General features: G+C 39.7%; 1 long non-coding RNA gene across 3 annotated transcripts; it reads right to left on the bottom strand.

Moving 5' to 3' along the window:
• Window positions 1–2939: 2939 nt before the first annotated feature.
• LOC102025811 lies at window positions 2940–9885 on the bottom strand. Of its 3 annotated transcripts, none has more exons than XR_001234125.1 (4): window positions 9463–9885; window positions 8285–8372; window positions 5583–5912; window positions 2940–3383 (listed from the first exon to the last, which is right to left on the bottom strand). It is a non-coding gene; the product is annotated as an uncharacterized LOC102025811 (long non-coding RNA). The 3 variants fall into 3 exon arrangements; XR_260980.2 differs by having other exon boundaries at window positions 9723–9885; XR_001234126.1 differs by lacking the exons at window positions 2940–3383; window positions 5583–5912 and adding an exon at window positions 7559–7595.
• Window positions 9886–9943: the final 58 nt, after the last annotated feature.

The raw sequence follows: 9943 nt of genomic DNA, 5'->3' as shown, positions 1-9943 counted from the left end.
TGCATGAAGCTGTGAAAGTGAAGCTGAAGGTATAGTGGAGACTCCAGGAGGTTGGAGATGACAGGCATAGAGAATATCCGCTGAGGAAAGCTAGAGGCAGTGAGTAAAGCCAGCCCAGGAGAGAGACCATGTGCACTGTAAACACTGAGGCCATAGCAATGGGGTTACCCAAATCCTTTGGAGGTAATATCTCACTACAGCCTTCCCAAATGCTAGAAATGGAGCTATAGCACTTAATGTTTTCCCTGCCTTGCTTTTATCTGATTCCTTTCTATCTCCCATTCTTCCTTTTGGAATGGGAATGTTTACTCTGTAAACATGGAATATATATATTCCATTATATATTGGAATTATCTTTCTTTTTGATTTTCACAGGATCTGACAGGTAAGAATTTTCCTTGAGTCCAGAGGAGTTTTTGGACTTGGACTTTTCAGCAAAGCTTGGACTTTGGTGGCACTTAAAATGGATTAAATATATTTTGCATAATGAGATGGACATAAGCTTTTTGGGGGTTAGAGGTAGAATGTTAAAGTTTAGATCTAAAACAACCTGTGAAAAGTCTCATGATTGAATTATAGGGGTGTCATAGTTATCATCTTGAGTGCTGTTAGAAGGTAGACTGCAGCTGGAAGAGGTGGGTCACAGACGTACGACCTAGAAGGGAGTATTATTGTCCCTCGATCTTCCCTTATCCCTCCACTTCCTGGATGCTGTGGGTTCAGCAGTTTTCCTCAGCCATGCCCTTCCACCACAACATGTCTGCATTGAAGCCAACCAGCAACCAGGGACTGAACCTACTGGAAACTGAGCCAAACAAATCTTTCCTGCTTTAAACTGTAGGTGTTGGATACTTTGTCTCAGTGACAGTAAGATGACTAATAGAGATAGCAACAAAAGTCAACCTTAACAACACATTTGAAAAAAATCAAGCAGGATAGTCTTTTGGATTGCTGAATCGGCCATTAGCTTCAGGAAAGATGGTGAGAAAGATACTTATAGGCATCACCTGGGCAAGTGCTCCCACTAGACAAGAACAAGTTTCCTGAGATCACAGGGGTAGGCCTTTAGTGGTGATACTGTGACCACCAGAAGATGGGTATATGATCTGGTAATAGAGATTTGGTTGGAGCATCACTGTCACCTAGGAACAAGTACTAAACCCTTGCAGTAACCAAAACCTAGAAATGTGGACGATAAGGAGAAATCAGCAAAGATATAGGCAAAGAGAAGAGTTAGTTACACCCCAGACACAATGCTAAAGAAGTATCTTGAATAACAGTTGCTAAAAAACACCAATCTAGGAATAAATCTTATTATAGATTGGAAACTAGAAAGTATTATTGAATAAGATTGAAGAAGACCTAAATAAATTAAGAGACTTACCATGCTCAGTTTGGAAATTTAATTAAGTGAGGTGTGAAATGTGTATGGAAATGCAAAAGACCAAAACCATCCAGGAACATTTTAAAAGTTTATATAATTAGATATCATGGTATACATTATCCTAATCTATACTAATTAAGACAGTGCATGATTAGTAAACATTAGTAATAAATGGGCTGTAGAATATAGAAACAGGCTCCCTCATACTGGTACTTGATTTATGATAAAAGTAGCAATGAATTGCTATAGTCTTTTCAATAAATGATGCTGAGTTAACTGGATATGCAAATAGGAAAATTTTGATTATGATTCCAACCTCATACTATATACAAAAAAAATAAAAAAACACTTCTAGGTAGATTGTGCATCTAAACATGAAAAGTAAAAATGACAAATATTTTCTAAGAAAATGTAGGAAGATATTTTATTCTTTCAGAATAGGCAAAGATATCTTAATAGGATCCTAAAAGTCCTAACAAAAAGGAAAAAAATTAATAAATTAGGTCATGTTTAATTTAAGAACTTCTAAAGTGCTGCATTAAAACAAAAAGGCATACCATACTGTAGAAGTTATTTTCATTGTATATATCCAACAAAAGAAAAAGTTTCAAGAGAATATGTCTTAGTTACTTTTCTCATTGCTGAGACAAAATACCGAACACCCAAAGTTAAAGGGGGAAACGTTTATTTCGCTCATAGTTTGAAGAGGTTTCATTCCAGTCAGCTGGCTCCAAGCCAGGGTGTCACATGGCAGAGGGGCAACAGTTCTTGGAGGCTGGGGCAGGGAAGACAGCAAAAGCAGCACAAGTAAAAAGGGGGAACAAGCCTCTTTCTGCCCCTTTTATCTTATCCAGACTGCTTGGATTGGGGTGGTGCTAATCCAATCAGTGGAGTGATTCAGCAATCACCAGCCTTAATCCCAGCACCCTTAATCCCAGCGTTGTACCATGAATCAGTTATGAACTCTAGATTCAGCTACTTCCCAAAAAGCCTACCTCCCCATGACTGTATGAGGCTTTGGGGGGACCTCTAGAAGCAAACTGTAACAGCATATAAGTGGTTCCTCAAATCAGTAAAAAACAACAGGCCATCAAATAGAAAAAGTAGCAAAAGATTACTAAAATGCTTCACAAAAAGAATAAATAAATGGTCAGTTAATGTATAAAAGTAGTTTAGCTTCATTGGTCCTCAGGGAAATGCAATCAAAAACTTCAAAGTAAAACTACTAGGGTGCCAGGGATATAGCTCAGTGGCACAGCACATGCCTGGCAAGCATGAGGTCAGGAGTTTGATTCCCAATACAAAAAAAATAAAAATTAAATACGGAAACTACTAGTAGCCAACAAAATATATGCACAAGAATATTCACATAACTGTTCTTAGTAGCTAAAAATTAGAAATAGTCCATTAATGGTACAAGAGATAGACTGCAGTGTATTTGTGCAATACAAATTCTATATAGCAATAAGAGTGAATGAACTTACATCCCATAACTCATGAAATTCACATATTTTTGAGTGAAAACACAAATGCAGATGGTATGTGTTGCCTTTCTACACATCATGATGGTTTTTATTTATTTAATGTTATTGTATTAGTTTTCTTCTGATTGTATGACAAATCAGTACAAACTTAATGGCTTAAAATATCAAAGCAAAGTTTTCCTTTCCGTTTCATAGAAGTCCAACACAGTCTTCCTGTTTCATAGAAGTCCAACACAATCCTCTTCAAGGATTAAGATTTACTGTCAACTTGACTGATTTGAGAACCACCCGGGGAATTACTAAAGCACACTTTTGGGTACATCCAGGTGTGTCATACAGATGTGAATTTGGAGTCCATATCTAGTCTCTCTTTACTTCTTCTTTAGCATTCTTCCCTTGGTGTACTTTGTGAATATCAAGAATCCAGCATCTTTGCTCTTCAATGATTTTATCTTTCATATTTAGGTGCACATGATATTTCTGCCTTGCAGACAGCTGACCATGAACAGAATCCTCTGAAACGTAAACCAAATAAACTTCTCCTTTAAATTCTATATGTTGAGTATTGTGTCCCAAAAACAGGAAAGCTACTAATACAACTGCATAATTTTGTGGAGAATGTTTCCATTACTGTGATGGTTAAGCTTAATTGTGTCAATTTAATTGGCTTGGCAACTATCAAGAGGACTGGTGAGGCAGTGGGCAAGCTGACTAAAACACTGTTTGTTTCTAAATTCTAGAAACTCCCTATACTCCTTATGGCCCTCTTCCTCCATCTTCAAAGCCGGCAATAGTGAGCTGAACTCTTTTCACAGTATGTCTTTGATCCTCTTTTTAGCCTCTTCTGCTTTTAACAACTCATTTGATTGGATCAGACCCTTCTGGACAATTCAGGGTCATCTCCCCATCTCAGAGTCCTTAGCCTTAGTCACATTTGCAAAGTCGCTGCTGCCATAGAAGTAACACATCTGCAACTGCAAGGACTAGAGTGTAGATATCTTTGCAGGCCTGAGAGCTGATTTGGTAAAGAGAATAATGTTTCCTCCCAAATTACCCCATTGCAGAGGGAGCTCAAGGTACAGAAGATGAGTGAGATGAAACTCTGATGACACTGAAGTAGGAGGAAGGGAGCTGTACACCACTTTGATTTTGCTGTCACCTTGATTCTAGTCTGATGAGGCCTGTGTTGGGATTCTCATCTGCTGAATTTTAATATAAATTTTGTTGTTTATGCCACTAACTTTGTGATAATTTCTTACTGCAGTAACAGAAAATCAATACAATTGCACTCCTTTGGGTGCATACCCCATCCTGACCCTTTACATGTCACGCTGCTGCTCCTGCCAGGATACAGGGAAACAACCGTCACTTAGCAGGGGAATGAGAAGCCAAGAACCTATGCTGGGGAGGGAGATGGGTCACGTGTGAACCAAGCATATGTTCCGTATTAGTCAGCCAGGGCTGCTATAATGAAATACCACAGATTAAGTACATTTATTTATCATGTAGTAGAGCCTGAGTAGTCCAAGATAAAGCCACTGGCTAATTTAGATCTCAGAAAGAGTCCTCTTCTTGGCTTGAAGATGGTTGCCTTCTTGTTGTGCCTTCCCATAGTAGACTGAGACAAGGGGCTCTCATCTCTCTTCTCATAAAGATATTAGTCTCACCATGAGGCCCTCACCCCCATAACTTCATCTAAAACAAATCTTCTCTAAATACCTCAAAATATCATCATTCCACAGCATACTCCGTTGTCTCACTAGGTATTGCTTACAAAACACAAATTCTGAGATAAAATTAAGATTTCAAGACAGTAACCACAGAGCACTGAATCCTAAGCATAAGGCCCCTTAGTGAGCATGGTCCCAACACAACTACAGTAGTTCCAGAACCATGAAGTTGTTCCAGCTAATAGGAATGATTCAGTAGATTGGGGAAATTGAGCTTTATCAACTCAGGAACAAAGAATGTGGGGTAAATGAGAAAAGATGGGATTCTATGTATTAGTAGAATGTATGACCTTAAATGAGAGTATGAATCCTTTATTCTCTGTAACAGGAGAGGTTGGCAGATTATACCTGTATGTGTATTGGCAGATTGGTTTTTTTTCTACTTGTGCTTTATTGAAACATGATTTTTTTTATTTTAAAGAGAGTAGTAAATGAGAAACAAACAAATAGAACAGTAGCAGCATACCAGTATCACAAACATAAACAAAGCAAGAACATTCAAAGTCATACAGTCTCAAGACAAAATAATATCAATCAACAGTGGTTGTTATATTACATATCGCTATCCTCAACTACATTGCTCAGATTACCAGCTGTAAGAATGAAAGATTGCTCAAACCATTATAGGGAATAAGAAAATAATTCTTCAGTAAAACTAGATTGTTTTATGTGGTAACAATGTCAGATATTAGCCCTCTTCCTATTTCTTCTATTTTCTCATTAGCATAAGAGGAGCATCAATATCATAAAAAGAAGAAAGAATGGAAGAATTAGAGAACAGAGAGCATGTATTAGTTAATTGATTGTGTCAACTTGAGAAGTTTAGAAACTTAACTGAATTTGATTCAGCAACTGGCTCAGCAATTCTACATCCTAGGGTTAGAAGAGCCACTCTAAGTTGGACCATCACCTAGATGATATAGAAGAGAAACAAGGAAAGACAGAGGTGTTCCACTCTTCCTTCAGAGGAGCTCCAGTCTTTACCTTCAGTTTGGACGTCGTCTCCTGGCTTCTAGTGTAGACTCTCCAGCTTCCACCTTGGATCCTTTAGCCTTCTGGTGTAGACTCATCAGGTTTTGGTCGCAGGCTCATCAGCCTCCTGATACGGACTTGCACAGAACACTGCAGTGAACTCCAGACCCTGGACTGAATCCTTCGGTCTCCAGGGTGCACAGACGCTCTGCATGCTTCCTCATCCAGCTCTGTGGCTGACTGTCATAAGCCAGTCTTGTAATTTCTTATACATTTGTACACCTTGTGTTATATCTGTTTCTCTAGTAAAATCCTGACTGATACAGAGCAAAACCCGTAGGCCTGGAAAGACAAAAGGTATGGGATATTCATCTAGGAATATTTATGGAGTAGGCCAATGTGCGAGGATCAGTAGTCTAGGGTGAAATTAATCAGTCTTTAGCCAAATTCAGAAACCTAGTAATAGTTACAGAGTAGGCAATGAGTTGGATAAAAACATGTTGCATTTTGTCAAGTGAGTCTCATGAAGGAAAAGAAGCAAGAGCACTGAAGGCACGTGAGGATTACAGTGACAAAATGTGGTTTATGCCACCTGGTGACAATTCTCAGTTTTAGTTTAAATTACCAAGTTTTGTTCTGGCCTCTGGCTTGCACATTTAAAAGCAGCAGTAAGCCCAGGAATATTTCTGTGAGTTGGCACTAATTTCAGCAGCCTTCTGGAATGTAGGTTAGGATTTAAGGGACATATCCTCTGCCTCCTAGTTTTTCCAAAAGGGTTGTCTGCTATTTGTTCACCTGGCTTTACTCTCCTTTCCATCCTCCACCCTATAGAAAATAAATCATCCCTGTATACTTAAGAATGGCTATCAAGAAGAAGGCAGTCAGTGAGGTAGTTTCTAAATTCTAGTGCTTAACACATTTCTTATTCCAAAGCAATACTGTATTTTACATCATGAAACTGGGAAAGATAAGAGAGCAAATATTGATTAAAAAACAAGAGTTCCAAGAATTGAAATTTGGAGCCCACTAAGATTTACAGGTTCTCATTCCCTGCTTCAGCTACCCATTCCACGATGATAACCTAGCCAGCTTGCCTGGGCCACGCTGAGTGATGAGGAATGCTCCTAAGCCACATCCAAAACACGTAACAGGGACCTGAGCAGAGTGGGGCATATCTGTATTGCTGGCAGAGGGAAACGGACACACAACAATTTCAAGTTCAAGACCTGCCAGGGCAACTCAGTGAGAACCTCTCTCAAATAAATACATAAATAAATAGGTCTGGCAGGGGATGTAGCTCTGTGGCAAAGCAGTCCTGGGTTTGAACCCTACTCCCTGAGGGGAAAACACACATAATAAATTTTTAAAAATACAAAACTTCTTTTATTCTTTCATATTTGTTATTATAACATTAAAAGAAAAGAGTGCAAGTGGACTGCAGGCTGAATTTGGACACACCTGAGTCTAGACCTTACTTTATTATAACCATACTTTCTCCACCTCACTAAAACCCTCTGTCTTTTAACCTCATTCTTGCCAATGTTCTCCTTCCATTAACTTCTCAAACTCAGTAGGCATGCCAAGGTGTTGGATTTCACCACCTAACATGTTCACTCCCCAAAAAGTGAGAACAAGAAATACGCACATTTATGTATATATATTTCTTCTCTCTCTACTGATACTTATTTCCTACTTTACTGAAATAGAAACGATCAGAAAACCTTGAAGTTCTTCTTCCAGCACATGTACCAAACTATGGGCACCTTAACTCATATACTCTTACTCTCTATCATTGTGAAGATCTTTTCCTCAGGAATATATGCATACAAATAAACTTTTGCATTTAATGCCAAAGGATTCTCAGATTCACGTTAAGTTTATTAAGGAATTCTGAGATAAAGACCACTAACCTGCTGGGCATGGTGGTGTATACCTGTGATCCCAGCACTCTGGAGGTTAAAGAAGGAGGATCGCTGTTTGAGTTCAGCCTGGGCTATATAATCGAGCTCAAGGCCAGCCTGCCTCCTAAAACAACAAAAGAAAGAAAAAAAAAAAGCCCACTAAAGAACTGAAGATGCCATGTTGTTTTATTTATTTATAGGGAGCAGCTGAGGCTAGAAATTGATCACACGTGTAGGGGCAAGGCAAGGCCAGTCCCAGAGAAAGAGCTCTGGAGACAATCAAGGTGCTTCAATCCAGAGAAACACTTTGCCTGAGACAATCCCAGCCATTACACACTGGGCAACCCTGTGTCCCTTGATACCAATTTTGTCGAATGTACAAATAAACACTCCTATGGTGGTTGACCAGTTTCTTTCCTCACACTGGGAGAGAGAAGGCTCCAGGCAACCTCAGCTTTCCTCTCTTATTTCTTCTTCCTCTCAAAGTTCCCCCCACCCCACCCCCCTGCAGCATTGAGAGGTGCAAGAGCTGCATAGGTCACAGCATTTATCCCATGGATTGGAGGACACTGGCAAGATGTTTGAATTATTTCACCTAAAAATGTACTACAAGTTTCAATGATCAGATAGCTGGCTATTCAGAGATGATCCCATTTTTACCACTGGGGAAAATTTATATAAAGGATTATTTGCCATGATGCCAACTATCCCTGTATAGATTATTTTTTACTGACAAGAGAAAAATAAACTTTTACCATAGAAAGAATTGTCACAAGCTTAAGTAAACGACCAAACAGCAATAGTGGAACAAACCTGATGTTAAACGTGATGAATTGCACAATATGATATATGAAGTATCCTTGCCAGTTCCCTTTAGTCTGAAGTATTCACGCTTCTATACCTTGCAGTGTAAAGAAAATACAAAATCTAGTACACAGTTCAGATTAAGAGCATTCTCAAGCTAACTGACTAGCTCTCTTAAAGGAAGAAATTTTGTATTACTGTAAGGAATTGGATTAGAAGTTTTATATTAAAAGAGACCTAAGAAAGTTAAAACCTAAGTTTGAGGGGCAATGATTCCTAGGATCATGTTTCAAAAACAAACTTCATACAAAAGGCATTTTATGAACAGTTAGAGAAATCTAAATATTGACTAGGTGTTGAGCAACAGTAGAGATTAGTTATTTCAAAGCACTTTTAAAGGTACATATAGGACAATGTCCTATGGGAGACACTTGTATATAAAGAATGTAGAGATGAAGTGTCTTATGTACAATTTTCAATTCTGACCAAACAAAAACTACACACATATATGTACACACATACATACATAATAAACAAATATGGCTAAGTATTCGAATTGTGATGGTAATGTGTGACTTTTTAATTATCTTTTCTGTGCTTAAAATATTCAGAATAAGAAGTGGGAAAAAATAATTGTGCCTCCACCCCATCTTTAAGAGAATTTTGTGGGGCTGGGGATTTAGCTCAGTGGCAAAAGCGCCTGCCTGGCAAGCGCAAGGTCGTGAGTTCGGTTCCCGATACCGGAGAAAAACCAAAAAAAAAAAAAGAGAGAATTTTGTGTTTTATTTATCTCAAAAGATTTCTTGTGATCCTAGGACAAAACGTAGTTCTCCATTCTCCAAATTTCCCTGATATTTTGTATTTAGCACTTAACATTCTGCCTTGTACCCAGCTTGGGGAACACACTGTAAATTCCTAAGAGACAGAGTGAGAGAGTACAATCCTAGGGTATAGAAATTGAACAGCTAAGCTAGAATGAGTTATGGGTGGGGTTTATTAGACAAAAAGATGTTAAGCTAATTCAAAAGGTTTTCAGGTCGAGGTGACAAAAACCTCAAATAGGGTGCAGCAACGAAGATGAAAAGTCCGCAAAACGGGTGAAAGGTTGAGTTTACAGCCCTGACCTGCCTTTGGGCTTTTCTTAAGCTTTCATAAGTTGCGTGAGACCAATCTGTAAGTACCCAAACCTGGACAGCGTTAGGATCCAACAGCTTTCTAGCGCCCCAAACACCGTCTGGGACACGGGGTCTAAGGGGAACTCTTCAGAAACGCGTCCGCGTCCAACACGCGCTGCGGGAGCGGGGAGCTTTGAACACTCATCTTTCACCCTGATTTCCAGGGCCACGCTCCACATGCCCACGTGTGGGCAACAAGCCGCCTGACAGTCTCAAAGGTCACATTTCTCTAAGCAGCTAACTTAATTTGTTTACACTGTTCTGACGCAAACCTCCTTCTGGCTTTAGCGCAGGTTTGACAGGAAAGGACTTTGAACCCGCAGGGCGGACAGCTTAGCGTGACAGCTCTCTCCGGGTAACGGTCGGCTGACCGCGAGGTGGGACACTCTCCCGCGGCGTCCAGGACGCACCCGAGCGCCGACCCTTCTCCCAAGGTCGGGCCGCCCGGCGAGGACGGGCCTCACCGAGCATGCGCAGGGATGTACCGCGCAAG

This window comes from Chinchilla lanigera, unplaced genomic scaffold (assembly GCF_000276665.1).
Source record: "Chinchilla lanigera isolate Chin_1 unplaced genomic scaffold, ChiLan1.0 scaffold00022, whole genome shotgun sequence".
Taxonomy (NCBI): Eukaryota; Metazoa; Chordata; class Mammalia; order Rodentia; family Chinchillidae; genus Chinchilla; species Chinchilla lanigera.
The sequence above is the reverse complement of the archived record's forward strand: the minus strand, read 5'-3'. Positions and strand labels throughout refer to the sequence as shown.